This window comes from Trichomycterus rosablanca, chromosome 2 (assembly GCF_030014385.1).
Source record: "Trichomycterus rosablanca isolate fTriRos1 chromosome 2, fTriRos1.hap1, whole genome shotgun sequence".
NCBI classification, from domain to species: Eukaryota; Metazoa; Chordata; class Actinopteri; order Siluriformes; family Trichomycteridae; genus Trichomycterus; species Trichomycterus rosablanca.
The window spans coordinates 58,812,777-58,832,907 of NC_085989.1; the positions used below are offsets into that span (position 1 = coordinate 58,812,777).

General features: G+C 39.9%; 1 pseudogene; it reads left to right on the forward strand.

Annotated features, from left to right (window-relative positions):
* Positions 1 to 20,131, forward strand: part of LOC134335844 (zinc finger protein 271-like) — a 194,618-nt pseudogene that overhangs the window by 38,211 nt on the left and 136,276 nt on the right.

Genomic DNA, 20,131 nt, shown 5'->3' on the forward strand with positions numbered 1-20,131 from the left:
GTAAGGATCCAGTGCTGGTGGAAGCGCCGCTTTCAGATGGCAGAGAACCAGTTTCTCAAAGCCTTCATTGCAATAGGTGTGAGTGCTACCGGTCTAAAGTCGTTCAGGCAAGCTGCAGTAGTACGCTTTGGCACCGGAATGATGATCGATGTCTTCCAGCACGTAGGAACAGTAGCCTGGGCCAGTGACAGGTTGTAGATGTTATTAAAGACCTGGGCTAACTGTTCAGCGCATGCTCTCAGGACACGTCCAGGGATGCCGTCAGAGCCGGCAGCCTTCCTCGCGTTTACTTTACTTAGTACTGAACACACCTCAGCTGTGGAGTGTAAGGAGGTTGCTACTCTGTGTGGTGTGAAGTCCATTGTAGTTAAAGCGAGCGTAGAACCTGTTAAACTCATCTGGGAGGGACGCACTGCTGGATGGAGGGGTTGGATGTGATGGTTTGTAGCTGGTGAGTGTCTGAATGCCCTTCCACATACGACGGGGGTCAGAGTTGTGAAAGTGCTCCTCAACAGACAGTTTGTAGGTGTGTTTGGCTCTTCTGATGCCCCTTTTCAGATTTGCCCTGGCTGAGCTGTAGGCCTCAGTGTCACCCGACCTGAATGCAGCGTCCCGTGCTTTCAGCAGAAGTCGAACCTCTGTGTTCATCCAGGGTTTCTGGCTGGGGAAGATTTTCACATGCTTGACAGAGGTGACATTATCAATACACGTGTTGATGTAGTTTATTACAGATGATGTGTATGTGTCCAAGTCTATATCCATGGATGCTTCAGACGAAAACATGCTCCAATCAGTGTTATGGAACTGATGCTGTAGGGAGGAGATGGCGCCGTCTGGCCACACTTTAACTGTCCTTGTTGTGGTTTTCACACGTTTGATGAGTGGCACATACCTGGGGAGCAGGAACAATGAAAGGTGAAAGGTGATCAGACTGTCCCAGGTGGGGGAGGGGCGTGGCTTTGTATGCCTCTGCAATGTTCGAATACACATGGTCCAGGGTGTTCTTTCCTCTAGTGGAGAATGAGACATTCTGATGGAATTTTGGTAGAACAGTCCTCAGGTTGGTGTGATTAAAATCCCCCGCAATGATAAATAATCTGTCTGGGTGTGCAGTTTGTTGTTTGCTGACTGCTGTACTTAGTTCTTCCAAAGCTAACTTGGCATTAGCATCCGGTGGGATGTAAACTGCAGTAACAACAACAGTGGAGAACTCTCTCGGTAGATAAAAAGGTCTGCACTTAATCATCAGATACTCCACGTTCGAGGAGCAGTGACTTTCAGTTACAATGGAGTCTGTACACCACGATTTGTTAACATAAATGCACAGACCTCCTCCTTTACTCTTACCGGAGTTTGCTGCCACTCTGTCTGCTCTGAACATGCTACGTCCATCCAGCTCCACCGCGCTGCTGGGGATGTTACAATTCAGCCACGTCTCCGTCAGAATCATGATGTTACATTCCATGATCCACTTATGTATTGTAGTCCAGAGTCGCAGCTCATCCATTTTGTTAGACAGAGATCGTACATTGGTGAGAAAAATGCTGGGAACCGGTGTACGATGCGGGTATAGCGTTAGCTTAGCCCGTAGCCCTCCGCGTTTTCCTCGCCTTTGTTTACGTTCTCTGCGCTTGCACCGGCTTCGTTCAGCTGAGTGAGTCGATTCCGTAGTCCACGGTGATCCGGAGATTTCCAGAGGAAGTTGCAGACCAAATTTACCGTTTAAGTTATTTAAACCAATATTAATCAGTGTCTGCCGGCTATATGAGATGCTCGCCTGGCAGTATGGAACGCAAAAACTAAAAAACAGTAGACTAATAACTACTAATATGCAAAGTCTGGAGAGACGCTGAGCCTCGCGTTGTGCACGCGCCGCCATCTTGTATAAGTACAAATTACCACAGATAAAATATACCATGGAAATAAAGGTTATAAATTGCCCAGACTGACATGTTATCCACCTTTATGCTTTCTGCCTCAGCTAACTTACTTTAGCCAGTCATGCTAAATGTATGTAATGCAAAATGTAATGCTATTATGAGCAAAGCTAAGGTGATTTCTTAGCAGACTTTAGACAGTATTGAAGTAAAACAAGTAAGCTATAACTGATTTCAAGATTACATGCATAAAATCTAACTTTGGACTTAGTCGAGCACCCTGTTCAAACCACATGGCTGCAGGGTGCAACACACAGCTCCGGTAGCTTAGCTTAGCTTAGCTTGGTTCACTACTATTCCCTTATTTGTGTAAAACTGCTGCATACTTTACAAACTACTAAACAAACGAGACTAAAAAGGTATCTGATAAACTCTCCACACATATTTATTTCCATCTAGATGGACATAAAAAACATTACAATCCATTCAGAAAGGAGAGTTGTGGAGCTGACTGACTAAACTTAGAATGCAGCTCTCAAAAACATCTCAGCTTTTCCATAGCGTAAACACTAATAATATTAAAATTTTACCATTAAAGCCAAGTTTTCTGAGTAGAAAAGAAAAGTTATAACACTAATAAACAGTTTTAAAATAGATCTCACCTTATTTCACTGACAGAATTTCTCTTTCTGTGTTGTTATCCAGTCGACTGTCTCAGCTGCGTCCGTGTGAGGGCGGGGCGAATGAAAAATTTCTCCTCCTTCTCATTAAATATGCAAACCAGCCACGACACAAACCGCTTGACCAATGATATTGCCTTTTAGCCTGGGTTGTCACCTACCTGGGGCAGTTTTCAGATTTACAATCAGTGATTGGACGGCGAAGATATAAGGCTTTAAGCCATCGAAATTATTGTTTCGAAATTTGAATGGGCTGGCTTTAAAGGGTTAAACTAAACTTTAGGTTCTGTAATTTGTCATTAATCCAAACAAGAATCTGTGATTTTCACAAAACTGCTTCCACCGAACTCGAACAATTCTATTGGAGGTCTTTTCATCCTGATGCTGCTCAGTTCCACAATAGTTTCAACATTTTCACCCTGTTTACATCCTCACATCATTAAAAAACATCATTCCCTTAAAAAAAATAAGTAATACAGTACATCTGTCTGTCTGTTTGTCGTCTGTCTGACTGTCTATCTATGTTTATATGTCTATCAGATTTTTCATTATGAATTCATTAAAAGAGGGACACGTCGCCCCCATGGATCTACAAAATGAGGGATATCAGAAACTAATAAAAAAGGAGGAAGAAGATGGAAGTTACTTCTGTAAGTGTATGTGGAGAAACTGATGTTTAATCAGCCCTACTTCTCCCCTCTTTGACATGTGCGACATGACAGTGCTGCATGAGGAATGGCATAATAGAGGAAGGTAATGCAATACAAGAGTTAGAATCACCAATAATGCTGTCAGAGCAAGAAGAGCAGTTATGTTTGACCCAAAACGTCAAATCATCTTGTGTAGGGTGTGGATGCTTCATTGGGGTAAACCTGGGGTTACACCAGATGTGCACATCATCTGTTGGAAGAAGTCATTTTTGTTTAAGTGGCGTATATACAGTGAGGAAAATAAATATTTGATACACTGCCGATTTTGCAAGTTTTCCCACCTACAAAGAATGGAGAGGCCTGTAATTTCTATCGTAGGTACACTTCAACTGTGAGAGACAGAGTCTAAAAAAAAAATCCAGAAAATCACATTGTATGATTTTTAAATAATTAATTTGCCTTTTATTGCATGAAATAAGTATTTGATACAATGAAAAAAACTGAAGTTAATATTTGGTACAGAAACCTTTACAGAGGTCAGACGTTTCCTGTAGTTCTTGACCAAGTTTGCACACACTTCAGCAGGGATTTTTGCCCACTCCTCCATACAGATCTTCTCCAGATCTTTCAGGTTTCGGAGCTGTCGCTGGGCAACGTTGAGTTTCAGCTCCCTCCAAAGATTTTCTATTGGGTTCAGGTCTGGAGACTGGCTAGGCCACTCCAAGACCTTGAAATGCTTCTTACGGAGCCACTCCTTAGTTGCCCTGGCTGTGTGTTTCGGGTCATTGTCATGCTGGAAGACCCAGCCATGACCCATCTTCAATGCGCTTACTGAGGGAATATCCCTTCAATACGGTGCAGTCGTTCTGTCCCCTTTGCAGAAAAGCACCCCCAAAGTATGATGTTTCCACCCCCAAACCAGTGTTAATTTTGACAGCAAATTTTGATTTAGTTTTAGTCGTAATTTAGTCATCTGAATTGTTTTAGTTTTAGTCTAGTTTTAGTTGACTAATTATCATAAGACTTTAGTCGACTAAATTTACAGTCGATTCAGTCGACTAAAATACATATTTGTTTGTTTGTTTGTTCATTAGGATTTTAACGTCATGTTTTTACACATTGGTTACATTCATGACAGGAACGGTAGTTATTCATTACACAAGTTTATTTGATTCTCAAGGTTATATCAAACACAGTCATGGACAATTTTAGTATCTTCAATTCACCTCACATGCACATCTTTGGACTGTGGGAGGAAACCGGAGCATCCGGAGGAAACTCACGCAGACACGGGGAGAACATGCAAACTCCACACAGAAAGGACCCGGACTGCCCCACCTGGGGTTCGAACCCAGGACCTTCTTGCTGTGAGGCGACAGTGCTACCCACTTAGCCACCGTGCCGCCCTAAAATAAATTTAAAGGGTGTAAAATGTAAATGCTTTTTTCATAGGGATGTCCCGATCACGTTTTTTTGTTCCCGATCCCGATCTTTAATTTTGATCCCGATCCGATACCGATTCTCAAACCGATACTTGTATTTTCTAGATATTGTCTAGATAAGAACTGGATAATACTGTTCACACAGTGCACACTTCAAGTACATTACAGTTATTCAAATTAATCCAATGTACATGTTTAACAACTGAATAGCTCTGCAGTGCTGTAGGAAAAAAATTGCCTGCATCCAAGCTATTGCTTAATGTTCTTTTACAAAATAAAAGTAAACAAACCTAGTGCAGCATTGTAGTAAAAATGAAGTGAGATAATTACAGTTTCACTTTGAACTTTATATTCAAAGAACATAATTCTGTTTAATGCAGTGATCCACTAAAAATGAACAACAATCTCCACTCACAAGTAGTGTAGCAGCTTAACTTGAATATAAAAAAACAAATAAGTTACTTAACAGCATCACAGTAAAACCTGAATACCAAAATAAAATGGAAAGTCACTCTTTTGTTATGAATGATGGACGGGTCTACGCAAAGTGAGTGTGTTTTGACCCTTTGGGGCTTCCATAGTGCATGGGATAGCGTGCTCGGCTCTGGCTGTCCGCTATTCGGAACAGAATAAGTTAATAAAGTGTTTTGCTTCCGACAATTTGTGAATATACAGTGTATTTTATTTCTTTATTAAGCGAGTGCATCGCTACGACGCTCGGTTACATAACTAAGCCAATCAGAGCGCTTGATACTGAGATGTCGTTCAGTCTTGTAACACGTAAACTCGTAAAAGCTGTATGTTATGGTCCTGAAGTTTTCATACTCGGATTAAAAGTTATTGTTTTGTAAACCGGAGTGATCCTCGACTCACACACCATATAAACAGTAAAATTCTACAGTAATGAATGCAGCTCTGCTCCTACCGCCTCATGAAACACTCGCATTACAGACATTACACCGCTGTTGGACAGCGGACATGCTGACGTAAAACAAAAGATCGGGTTATGATCGGCATTAGTAAAGCCGATTTCCGATCAGTTAAAAATGCCTTGATCGGCCCTGATCCCGATCTGTGAGATCGGATCGGGACATCCCTACTTTTTTATCAGTTCCCTTAAATTATTTAAGTCATTATATACACTAACACAAAATGAAACATTTTTAACCAGTTATGGAATATTATTAATGTTTGAATGTGCAATACACACAAAACCAGATTTAACTTATTTCAAACAACATCTTTGTTTACCTGACCTTACTTACTGAGCATAACAATAACAAAATATTAATGACCAGTAGGCCTGCTCTGCTTGAAAAATATATGCATTGTTCATAACAAATTGTATATTACATTGTTTATAAAACTGGGTACCGTTAAAGCTGCAGTGCCATTATGTTGCCATTATACTGCCAGCGGTGCCAGATATTTCAGATTTGTTGTGGTTTTACCCGAGACCGTCGCCCCACATGGTTTACACATCGTCTTGTTTTTCACGACATCAAATGAGAAATGTGTCCAGATATCGTCTCTCCTCTTTCTCCCTGTTGACATTGTGGAGTTAACCTAGTTCCATGAGTAAAGAAAGTTCACAGGCTAGTCTGGTCTTCCCGGGTTTAAATCAAACTTGTGCGAGTGTGCTCTTACCGCGGTACCGCAAAAGATTAGTATTGATTGGATGGCTAATCGGCTTGTCCCGCCCCTCCACATACGCTAAAGTAGTTCTGATTGGATCTCTTTCTAACTTGTCCCTACCTTCCACAAAACTAAATCAGTTCTGATTGGATGTCGTCCCTGCCAAACATTTTTGTTTCGTTTTTATTTGTTGACGAAAGTGTCGATTAATTTCGTCATAGTTTTTATCTTTTTTTGTAGTTTTTATTTAGTTATCGTCTTGTTTTCGTCATGAAAAAAAGGTTCGTTGACGAAAACTATGACGAAAATCATTCGTCAACGAAATTAACACTGCCCCAAACACAGGGAGTGGAGTTGATACCAAAAAGCTCTATTTTGGTCTCTACTGACCACATGACCCTGCAGGATTTTAATCCATGGCGGCGTAGTGTGTTACTAACGGTAATCTTTGAGACTGTGGTCCCAGCTCTGTTCAGGTCATTGACCAGGTCCTCCCGTGTGGTTCTGGGCTGATTCCTGACCTTTCTCAGGATCATCCTTAACCCACAAGGTGAGATCTTGCATGGAGCAGCAGACTGAGGAAGATTGACAGTCATCTTGTGTTTCTTCCATTTTCTAATAATTGCACCAACAGTTGTTGCCTTCTCACCAAGCTGCTTGCTATTGTCCTGTAGCCCATCCCAGCCTTGTGCAGGTCTACAATTTTGTCCCTGGTGTCCTTAGACGGCTCTTTGGTCTTGGTCATGGTGGAGAGGTTGGGGTGTGATTTATTGAGTGTGTGGACAGGTGTCTTTTATACAGGTAATGAGTTCAAACAGGTGCAATAAATACAGGTAATGAGTGCAGAATAAGAGGAGCTTCTTTAAAAAAAAACTAACAGGTCTGTGAGAGCCAGAATTCTTGCTGGTTGGTAGGTGATCAAATACTTATTTTATGCAATAAAATGCAAATTAATTATTTAAAAATCATACAATGTGATTATCTGGATTTTTTTTTTTAGATTCTGTCTCTCACAGTTGAAGTGTAACCTACGATAAAAATTACAGGCCTCTCCATTCTTTGTAGGTGGGAAAACTTGCGAAATCGGCAGTGTATCAAATACTTATTTTCCTCACTGTATGTGTGTACAGTGCAGTTTTAGAGAAGTAGGGGATGATGACTTGATCAGGGCTGTGATCACAGGGTCTCCATATTCATCCACTATACACAGTGTAGCAGTCTGCAAATATTTAGATTCAAAAGAACCCTGCCTTGTTAAAGGTCTAAACCCTTTAGATTTCATCCATCCATGTAAATTATCAATCCATATACCTGTGTAAATATTTTGTCCTAATCTCTCAAGCCATTGTTTAGGAGTTTCATTAAATTTGGGTCAGTCATCGTTCTTAAAACATTTGGCACCTATTTCAAACATAAAGACAACAAAAAGGTTTTAAGGACTCCTTATCTCACAGGAAATGTTCAAGAAATATCAGATCAGGGCTCTAGAGTGCGACCTAATTTCTCAATGGTGCGACTAAAAAAAATCTCAGGTCGCACCGGTGCGACCAGGCATCCGAGGGAAAAAATCAACTACAGACACACATTAGGCCAATAACATGGTCTAAACCAATCAGAGATAGTGAAGGGCGGGACAATATTGTAGCGGTGATATGTGAGCGACATTCAGCTCAGCTAATCAGAATGCAGCACCAGGTTTCTACATGTGCGTTCGGACGTTCTGCAGTAAGTTTAGTTTTGTATATGAGACTCGCCGGATGTCCCCAGAATGGAAGTTCGGGTTCTGGAGCTCAGCGGTGTAAAGTGTTGTAACGCTCACTTAAGTCCTGACTAAACAGTTAAAGTGACTCTACCCTGTCGTGTGCCTTTATTCCCACACCTCCACCACCGCACAGCAAAAGACCCGCAGCATCCCCACCGGACAGCGGCTAGGTGAGCCGAGCCTCTACGGTAGCAAGGGGCTAATGCTAGCGGTAAAGTGCGGCGATAGTGAAAGTAAAAACACGACAATATTTTCGTTAAGTAAAATATAAAAATAACTAAAAGACCAAAATATATTACAATACATGTAGTCAAAATACGCAGTGAGTGCACCGCAAGCGATTTTGGGAATCTGTGTAAAAGATACAGTAAAGCTGATAATATAATGCACTGCATTTAAGATTACACTCTAACACTCTAGAGCCCCATACACACACACACACACACACACACACACACACAAACATATACAGTGCCAAGAAAAAGTATGTGAACCTCTTGGAATTTTATGGTTTTCTGCATTAATTTGTCATTAAATGTGATCTGATCTTCATCCAAGTCAAGCGTATCGACAAATATAATGTGCCTAAAATAATAACACACAAAAATGTTGATCCTTCATGTCTTCATTGAGAACAACCATAAAAACATCATAGTGCTAGTGGATAAAGTATGTGAACCCTTGAGTTAATTATCTCAAAAAAGCTAATTGAAGTCAGGTGTTAGCATACCTGGAGTCTTGTTAAGAAAATGAGTTTGGAGGTGTGGACTAGAGCTACTTTGACTGATAAAAAAACACTTAGACTTTTTGAGTTTGCTCCACACAAGAAGGATACGCGTATGTAAGCCATGCCTCGCCAAAAAGAGCTTTCAGAGGATCTACGATCAAAAATTGTTGATTTACTTAAAGCTGGAAAGGGTTACAAAGTGATTTCAAAGACTTTAGAAATTCACCAGTCTACAGTAAGGCAAACAATCTACAAATGGAGACAATTTGGGACTGTGGCTACTCTGCCAAGAAGTGGGCGCCCAGTCAAAATGACCCCAAGAGTACAACGGAGACTCATCAATGAGGTGAAGAAACAACCCCGAGTGACAGCCAAAGATTTGAAGGCAGCATTGGTACAGGCTAACATCTGTGTTCATGAGTCTACAGTTCGTAAAACCTTGAACAAGCAGGGTGTCTATGGCAGGACACCACGAAGGAAGCCGCTGCTTACTAAAAAGAACATTGCTGCACGCCTGAAGTTTGCGAAAGAGCACATTGACACTTCACAACGGTACTGGCAAAATGTTTTGTGGACAGATGAAACTAAGATTTAACTATTTGGAAAGAACACGCAGCGATACATCTGGCGTAAAAAAGGCACTGCACATCATCATGAAAATATCATCCCAACCGTCAAGTATGGTGGAGGGAACATCATGATTTGGGCCTGCTTTGCTGCATCAGGGCCTGGCCAGCTTACAGTCATTGAGGGGAAGATGAATTCCCAAGTGTATAAAAAAATTCTACAGGATAATGTGAGAGTGTCTGTACGCCAGCTGAAACTCTGTAGAAGTTGGGTGATGCAACAGGACAATGACCCAAAACACCGGAGCAAGTCCACAACAGAATGGCTTATGAAAAACAAAATCCGCCTTTTGGAGTGGCCAAGTCAGAGCCCAGATCTCAACCCTTTAGAAATGCTATGGATTGACTTGAAGAGAGCCGTACACATGAGGCGTCCAAGGAACATGACGGAGCTAAAGCAGTTCTGCCAGGAAGAATGGGCTAAAATTCCTCCTGAACGATGTGCAGGTCTGATCCACAGCTACAGGAAGCGCCTGGTTGAGGTTATTGCTGCCAAGGGGGGGTCAACCAGCTATTAATTCCAAGGGTTCACTTACTTTTTCCACTACCACTTTGAATGTTGAATGAGTGTGTTCAATAAAGACCTGAAAGAAAATTTATTTTTTTGTGTTATTATTTTGGGCACATTATATTTGTCAATACGCTTGACTTGGATGAGGATCAGATCACATTTTATGACAAATTAATGCAGAAAACCATAAAATTCCAAGAGGTTCACATACTTTTTCTTGCCACTGTACATATAATTTTAAATATACACACACACACATAAATAGATATACACACATACATACACATTTACTCTATTATTATTTTTATAAGTGTGCTATAATTAGTCTATAATACTGTAATTAACTGTAAAGAGCATGGGAAGACAGTGGCCGGCAATAGTATATTTGTGAGTGGTTTTAATACATTTCGAATTGAAAGGCTGAAAAAGCCCAATGCATCATTACATGCCGCGATAAATGCACTGCCCAAGTGTCCCCTCTCCCCACTGCCTTTCAGTGGCAGGCAGCAGCAAACAGATCATCAGACGAGGCCATGTTGACCAGATTGTTAGTTATTTACAAGTCAATATTGCCTGTATGGACAGTGATTAAAAAAAAAAAAAAAGTGAACCTGTAAAACTGCTGTGTTAAATGCGATGCGGTCGAAAATTTGGGTGCACCTAATTTTTGTGCTGGTGCACCTAAGAAAAAAAGTGCAACCAGTGCAAAACGTTAGTCTAGAGCCCTGCAGATTATACTGAAAATTAAGTAAAAGTGGTAATTGACCAAATAATTACTGATTCGAGTTCTGGAGCAGAAGAGAGGAACCTTAAACAACAACAATAAATAAGGGATCCCAGACCATGAGATAAGTGTATGGAACTTCCAATCAACACCTTATTTTGAACAGTACTAAATGGCTGACCAGTTTCAGCCCACTGTTTCCTCTCGATCTAGCAGATAAGTAAATGACTTACCTGAACTGAAGTTGCCCGCATTCTCCACCATTTGCTGCTCAGATCTTCTACTTTAGTGTAATTTGCTGAATATAAGAAAAGCGGTCCTAAAATTTTAGATAGAAGATACTGATCACACACAGACAGTCTGAGTAAAACGTCCAGTTTATTCGATGAAATGGGCTTGTATATATAGCTGGCATAAATTTATGGACATCTTTATATTCTGTCTATTAACTATACTGTCCTATCAAGAAGTGCTGATACACTCCAGTCTGGTTCAAATCTTATGAGTATTTATTTGTGGTAACCAAACCCACACTTTTACATTTCCTCCAGCTGTTGAGTTTGTTTTTCACATATTGATGGAATTTTAGATGAAGGAACCTCAATTCCTGTGGAACACGTCCTCTCTGAGGAACATCTCACCCCAGAGGACCAACAGTGTGGAGGTTTCCAGATGAAGCCTGTGAAGAAGGAAGAAGCTGAAGATAAATATGAACTCAGTAAGATATTTGTATTGAATAGAATCAGAGGCACCTGGGATGAAGCATCATACAGTGAAAGCTTGTATTGTGCTCATGCAGATCAGTGTGAGCAGGAAATGATGAATGCAGGATGAATCACGTTACAGAACTTTAGCATCGGATCTTAGTTTAATACTAACAATCTTTATTATTTATAATGTTATAAATGTATTTTATTATTTATAATGTTATAAATGTAGTTTATTATTTATAATGTTATAAATGTATTTTATTATTTATAATGTTATAAATGTATTTTATTATTTATAATGTTATAAATGTATTTTATTATTTATAATGTTATAAATGTATTTTATTATTTTCTGCTTCAGAACTGAACAAGGATTTCTCCTGCTCCTCGTGTCCACGTTTCTCTACAACCCAAAATCACCTCCACAATCACATCAAGAGCTGCAACCATGATAAATATGATGCGCTGGTGAAGATTAAGACTGAACATGAGGATCTGACGCCCACCAGAAGCTCCAGTAATCAGCAAACGTCCTCTGGTACTGTCAGCATTAACACCTCTCTCAGTCCCACACAGGAAGAAGGAAACGTCTGCTCACAGTGTGGGAAGAGCTTCAGGTTGCAGAGTTGTCTCAAAAGACACCAGCGCATTCACACTGGAGAGAAACCGTATCAGTGCTCACAGTGTGGGAAGAGCTTCAGTAACCTGAGCAATCACAAAAGACACCAGCGCATTCACACTGGAGAGAAACCGTATCAGTGCTCACAGTGTGGTAAGAGCTTTATTTCCCAGAGTAAACTTAAAAGACACCAGCGCATTCACACTGGAGAGAAACCATATCAGTGCTCACAGTGTGGAAAGAGTTTTAATAAACAGAGTCATCTTAAAACCCACCAGCGCATTCACACTGGAGAGAAACCGTATCAGTGCTCACAGTGTGGAAATAGTTTTAATAAACAGAGTCATCTTAAAATACATCAGCGCATTCACACTGGAGAGAAACCATATCAGTGCTCACAGTGTGGAAAGAGTTTTAATCGTCAAAGTAACCTCAAAATCCACCAGCGCATTCACACTAAAGAGAAACCATATCAGTGCTCACAGTGTGGCAAGAGTTTTTATACACAGACTAATCTCAAAACCCACCAGCGCATTCACACTGGAGAGAAACCGTATCGGTGCTCACAGTGTGGAAAAAGTTTTAATCGTCAAAGTCATCTCAAAGAACACCATCACATTCACACTGGAGAGAAACCACATCAGTGCTCAGAGTGTGGGAAGAGTTTTAATCAACAGAGTCATCTCAGAAAACACCAGCGCATTCACACTGGAGAGAAACCGTATCAGTGCTCACAGTGTGGAAAGAGTTTTAATTCACAAGGTAATCTCAAAACCCACCAGCACATTCACACTGAAGTGAAACCGTATCAGTGCTCACAGTGTGGCAAGAATTTTAATCACCAGAGTCATCTCAAAGAACACCAGCGCATTCACACTGGAGAGAAACCATATCAGTGCTCACAGTGTGGAAAGAGTTTTAGTACAAAGGGTAATCTCAAAGTACACCAGCGCATTCACAGTGGAAAGAAACCAGGTTAGTGCTCACAGTGTGGGAAAAGTTGTAATCAACAGAGTGAACTAAACAAACACTAGTGCACTTACATTTTTGTTAGTGTGGGAACTGCTTTGCTTATTTATCAGCACTTGGATACAAGTGTGACACATCAGATTGTACCAAACAAGCTAAAATATAAATCCTCCCTGAGTGAGTGAGTAGATGAACACATGTGGAGCACAAAGGTCAGCACCCACTTCCAAAACTTTCAAACTGTTTTTATTTCTAAAAAACTCTCTTTTGAAATCTTCTATTTTAAATGACTTTGTTGCCTCTTTACAACTCTTATAGAGAGGTGTGGTGTGCAGGAGACAAACTTTCCTTAAGATCCCATGAAGTGGTCAGTAGGTGCTAAAAGCTTAGTTTTAACAAAAACATTCTAAGTTGGCTCACAAAAGAAACGTATCTGATTGTAAAGCTGAACTCTTAATATCACTAACATAATAACAGAACGAAATCTAAATACAGTGGAACCTTGGTATACGTCTGCTTTGGTATAAGTCCAACTTGGTATACGTCCTGTTTTGATGTGAAAAATTTAGCTTGGTATACGACCTTTGTTTGGAATACGACTCGTGTGCTAGAACTTGTATGGGTCAAAATGAGTCACACCGCACTTTTGTTTACCTCTCGCGAGTCATTACGCCAGTTGCTTCCATTCAGTAAACAATCCGCACTATAACTCTATAGCTATAACGCGCTATATATTTTTTTAGGTACTGTACTACAGGTACTGTAGTCCCGTTAACGGTGTGCCGTGTTGCTAGGCAACATGAGGGCGAACATAACATTCGCAAACTATTACACTATTTCTTGGACAAAACACCCGCTTAATGATTAGGATTACTGTTTATATTAATCTGGACATTTCCACGTACAGTACACGACTTAAAATAGTGTTCAACCAAGTTTGCACTTTTTCTTTTCAGTGGCGTATTAATATGGAATGATGTGAGGTGGTGACAGGTGCGCTTTTATCAGGGATTTTACAACGGCTTTGAACGCAGCTCGGCCAATCAGATTTTAGGACCGGAACTATCCGTTTTATAACTTATTTTATACAACCCCATCAACATATATGGCAATAACAATAGGATTTTTTTCATGGGAACGGATTAATCATTTTTCCTTTATTTCCTATGGGAAAATTTGTTTGGTATACGTCCTGTTTGGTATAAGTCCAAGGTTCTGGAACGGATTAAGGACGTATACCGAGGTTCCACTGTACTGATTATATAGATTAAACAGCTCTAATACACAAAAATCAATACAGATGTGATTTAAGCATGCAGTACTGATGTTCTTTAGACTTTATTTTTTATTATTTTTTATTTTCAGCATTTAGCAGACGCTTTTATCCAAAGTGACTTACACAATGAGCGGAACACGAAGAGCAATTGAGGGTTAAGGGCCTTGCTCAGGATCCCAACAATGATCCGGCAACCCTCTGTTTACTAGTCCAGTACCTTAACCACTGAGCTATCGCTAGACTTGTGTACAGGCTATTGGTATAACATCATTCCTAACACTACACAATCTCCAGTCAAACACAGTAATAAAAATAGAAACGATACATAAATGATGTACTTAAGGGGACAGTCTGTTTGAGGATTTTATTTAAAGACATTGCAACATGCTAGATTGTCTTTGCTAGAATTAACTTGGTTTAGATTTTTTCCAAATTAGATAGATCTGAGATAATGCAGACCCTAGGCAGGAGGGATGATTTTAATGCATTAAGATCTCAGCATAAAATAGACAGATAATTCAAAAGAATAATTTATAGAATGGTCCTTTTGCAGTGTTCTGCTACATCAGTGTATTCAGATAGATGCTTTATCCAGCCAACTGTGAGGAAATAAAACACAACTTTTGGACTTCTCTGCCCTCCAGTAAACTGACTTTTAATACTTTTAAACTTTTCTAACATGCTAAAAGTTGAATTTCATGTCGTAGTCGATTCCATGTAAAACACTATAGTGTGAAACAGTGAAAGTCTAAACATTTAGAGATGCATCAATCCAAACCCATAATGTGCAACATGACAATGTCAAAGATATAAAACATTATCAAACAGTGTAAACCCAAACAACCATGTTCTTTTGATGGATATTATTATTATTTTCTTGATTACAGTCTCCAGTTTTAGTGCATAGACTTCACATAGACTTTTTCTACTAGACAGTTGGTTTTTGAAATGCCTCCATTCAGACTGTGTTTGCACCAGTTTTTATTCAAACCAATGTGTCTTTAATGGAGGGCTCTGCACAATGGAAGTAAACTGTAGTAACAAGATGGCAGGCTATGCGATTACCTAAGAGTGTTTGTGCTGTAGTTTAAGATAGGAAAGCCTACTTGCACGGTCAGGGTCATCCTGACTCACTTAAATAAACAGTTTTTACATGTTGACACAGATGTTACTTATATAACTTGTTTTTTCACACGTTTTCATGGTTAGCCTTATATAACTGTTTTCAGTTTGGTACAATCTGATGTTTTCATATACTTGAGCAGTTGCTACAGTCTGAGCAAATGGTCTCCAATTCATTCGTAATAGCTCTTGGAGTGTGTTTGCGTCAGTGGAAGGGTGGGCGTTTGGCCAGCACAAAAAGACGCTTAGCACACAAACTCAAGTTTGGTATAGAAATAAGGGGTCCATGTCAGCTTGTAAGAAGCTCACCTGGGAGTGGATGTACTGGGCAGGATTTTCCCTTATCAGATGGGCAGCTTGGTGGCTAAGTGGGTAGCACTGTCGCCTCACAGCAAGAAGGTCCTGGGTTCAATCCCCAGGTTGGGTGGTCCGGGTCCTTTCTGTGTGGAGTTTGCATGTTCTCCCCGTGTCTGTGTGGGTTTACTCCGGGTGCTCCGATTTCCTTCCACAGTCCAAAGACATGCAAGTGAGGTGAATTGGAAAAACTAAATTGTCCAAGACTGTGTTCGACATACCTTGAGAAGTGATCTTGTGTAATGAGTAACTACCGTTCCTGTCATGAATGTAACCAAAGTGTAAAACATTACGTTAAAATCCTAGTAATCAAACAATCCTGATCAAAGGAGCTCCTGCCAAGACTTCACAGGTCTCCCAGTCTAGATGTGGCGTTTGAAGTGGCAGGATGATGAAGAGATGAACATTTATAAGACTTTGTCTGTGTAAACAATAGGCCCTTTTTCTCTTAAATATTATTCACAAATTTGTCTAAATCTGTGTTAGTGAGCACTTCTCCTTTGCCGAGATAATCCATCCACCTCACAGGTGTGGCATATCAAGATGCTGATTAGACAGCATGATTATTGCACAGGTGTGCCTTAGGCTGGCCACAATAAAAGGCCACTCTAAATGTGCAGTTTTATCACACAGCTCAATGCCACAGATGTCGCAAGTTTTGAGGGAGCATGCAGTTGGCATGCTGACTGCAGGAATGTCCACCAGAGCTGTTGCCCGTGAATTGAATGTTCGTTTCTCTACCATAAGCCGTCTCCAAAGGCATTTCAGAGAATTTGGCAGTACATCCAAACGGCCTCACAACCGCAGACCACATGTAACCACACCAGCCCAGGACCTCCACATCCAGCATCTTCACCTCCAAGATCGTCTGAGACCAGCCAGCTGCTGCAACAATCGGTTTGCAAAACCAAATAATTTTTGCACAAACTGTCAGAAACATCTCAGGGAAGCTCATCTGCCTGCTCGTCGTCCTCATCGGGGTATTCACCTGACTGTAGTTCAGCGTTGTAACCGATTTGAGTGGGCAAATGCTCACATTCGATGGCGTCTGGCAGGTTGGAGAGGTGTTCTCTTCACGGATGAATCCTGGTTTTTACTGTACAGGGCAGATGGCAGACTGCATGTATGGCATCGTGTGGGTGAGTGGTTTGCTGATGTGGGTGAAAGTTGTGAATGGAGTGCCCCCCCCCCCCCCCCCCCCGACCCCCCCTCCAATACAGTAAAACTGCACATTTTTGTGTCCTTTTATTGTGGCCAGCCTAAGGCACAACTGTGCAATAATCATGCTGTCTAATCAGCATCTTCATATGCCACACCTGTGAAGTGGATGGATTATCTCGGCAAAGTAAAAGTGCTCACAGAACAACCCGGTTCAACACAGATTTAGAAAAATTTGTGAACAATATTTAAGAAAAAAAGGTCATAGATCATAGACAAAGTCTTAGATATTTGAGTTCAGCTCATGATAAAATGGCAGCAAAAACAAAGTGTTGAGTTAATATTTTTGTTCTGTATATTTTGCTTGTCATTGTTTGTTTGTTAATAAAACCTCCACATATTGAACCTTAATCCTCTGTCTCATTATGGATTCCTGAAAGCTTCTGTCCTGTTTTCAGATAAATAAAAACATGTTTAGCATTGATCACTAACTGAAATTCTGTGCTCAGCTATATTGGGAACAGCAACATTTACCTCAGTTCTATTGATACATTGGTAAAAAAAAAAATTCTGTGGAGATAGTCATTTGTGTACAGTGAGAAGAGCAGTGGGCAGAGTACACAACCCTGTGGAGGACCCATACTGATGATTTGTATTCCTGTGGATCTCACCTGCTGTTTGCGGAGTTTGCATGTTCTCCCTGTGTCTGCGTGGGTTTACTCCGGGTGCTCCGGTTTCCTCCCACAGTTTCTTGTCATGAATGTAACCAAAAGTGTAAAACATGATGTTAAAATCCTAATAAACAAACAAACACCTGCTGTTTGCTGCCAGTAAGGAAGTTGGTGTTCCACTGGCAGGCTGAGGCTGTCACTGAGAGAATGACCTGTCAAACTTTTTGTTAAAAATAAAATAAAAATCTGCTAATGGCGAGCTGTGATGGAGGTTTTTTTTCTTCAAACATATTCAATTATCAAACGTAATTTACCTGCATTTGATTGTTTTTGCATTAGATATTATATGCATATATTCATGCATTAGAAGTGAGACAGTATACCTCACGTCTAGTAAGTGGCCCAGTCCTTTGTATATTTTTCTGTATGCGGCCCACCCCTGCACTGAGACTCTCTCTACCTCAGTAGCCCTCCTTGACATGTGGCCATTGTCCTGGAATAAAAAAAAAATATTTTTTTTAAATCTGTAGTTAACAGAATGCTACAATAGGTAAACACGATGGCACAAATGCAGGGTTTTACCTGGGTTGTAAGGTGGTTTAAGGCACATATATAACCTCGGTTAACTTCTACATTTAATTCATGTGTACAGATACAGTGAGCAAAATAAGTATTTGATACACTGCCGATTTCGCAAGTTTTCCCACCTACAAAGAATGGAGAGGCCTGTAATTTTTATCGTAGGAACAATTCAACTGCACTGAAAAAAAAAATCCATTGAATTTACTTAATTTTAATGTGTACATCGGTCCCACATGATCAAATTGTGGCCAACTGATATTATTTTTTCTTGTCAAGGTAAAATATTTCATTCACATTCAAACTAGTAAATTGAATCATGTTGATACAAAACAGAAATTCTCATTACTGTTAAATAAATGTATTGTGTTATGTTAAATCAATTTAATCATGTAATGTTAATCAATTTATTCATGTAATGTTAAATCAATTTAATCATGTAATGTTAATCAATTTCATCAGGTAATGTTAAATCAATTTAATAATGTAATGTTAATCAATTTCATCAAATAACATTAAATCAATTTCATCATGTTAAGGGTACATGATTTTAACTGTAACGGCAGCTATATTTTTATTGTGGAATTTGAGTTAATTTTAATTAAGCAAGTTAACTGTTCAGATCTTACAGTGGTACTAAGGACCTATTGAAATTGCTTCATTTAAATAAATCACAAACATCCATATGTTAGTTGTATGCAAATACAAAACCATGAATGGAAACATATGACAAAGAAAAGGCAGAGTCAGAATTCTGTACTAAAATTGCTTTAGTGAGTTTTTTTTTAAGCTTCACAGAGAACAAAATTTTGCCAACAGACTCATTTTAGTTCCTATAAACTGATTTAACTTTTAAATATATACTATACTATAAAAATACTATTTAATACTGTAAACCCTGTTTAAGCAACAGATTATTCAAACACATGCAAACCACCATAGTGGTTTAAAAAAAAAAAGTGCAATGTATTCACAATACACAAGACTTGCACTGACTATTTTCACACTAAATAAATGCAATACATGGTACTCATACATAATCCAAGTGCATTTTTTATGCATTTTTAATTAGAGCTAGAGTGTACATCCAACCTCAAAGTGCTGAAAACATTTTAACAGTATAAACTATATATGTACTTCTATACACTGATCAGACATACCATTAAACCCACCCACCTTGTTTCTACACTCACTGTCCATTTTATCAGCTCCACTTAACATATAGAAGCACTTTGTAGTTCTACAATTACTGACTGTAGTCCATCTGTTTCACTACATGCCTTTTTAGCCTCCTTTCACCCTATTCTGCAAGTCAGGACCCCCACAGAGCAGGTATTATTTAGGTGGTGGATCATTCTTAGCACTGCAGTGACACTGACATGGTGGTGGTGTGTTATTGTGTGTTGTGTTGGTATGAGTGTATCAGATACAGCAGTGCTGCTGGAGTTTTTAAACACAGTGTCCACTTACTGTCCACTCTTATTAGACCCTCCTACCTAGTCGGTCCACCATGTAGATGTAAAGTCAGAGACAATCGCTCATCTATTGCTGCTGTTTGAGTCGCTAATCTTCTAGACCTTCATCAGTGGTCACAGGATGCTGCCCACAGGGCACTGTTGTCTGGATGTTTTTGGTTGGTGGACAATTATCAGTCCAGCAGTGACAGTGAATTGTTTAAAAACCCCATTAGTGCTGCTGTGTCTGATTCACTCATACCAGCACAACCACCACCATGTCAGTCACTGAAGTGCTGAGAATGATCCACCACCCAAATAATACCTGCTCTGTGGGGGTCCTGACCATTGAAGAACAGTGTGAAAGGGGGCTAACAAAGCATGAAGAGAACAGATGGACTACAGTCAGTAATTGTAAAACTACAAAGTGCTTCTATATGGTAAGTGGAGCTGATAAAATGGACAATGAGTCTAGAAACAAGAAGGTGCATGCAAGTCTGCATATACAACCCCAAATCAGATAAAGTTGTGGAGAATGCTAATAAAAAAAAAACAGTTTTCTCAGCTTTGTATGGTAGCTAGATA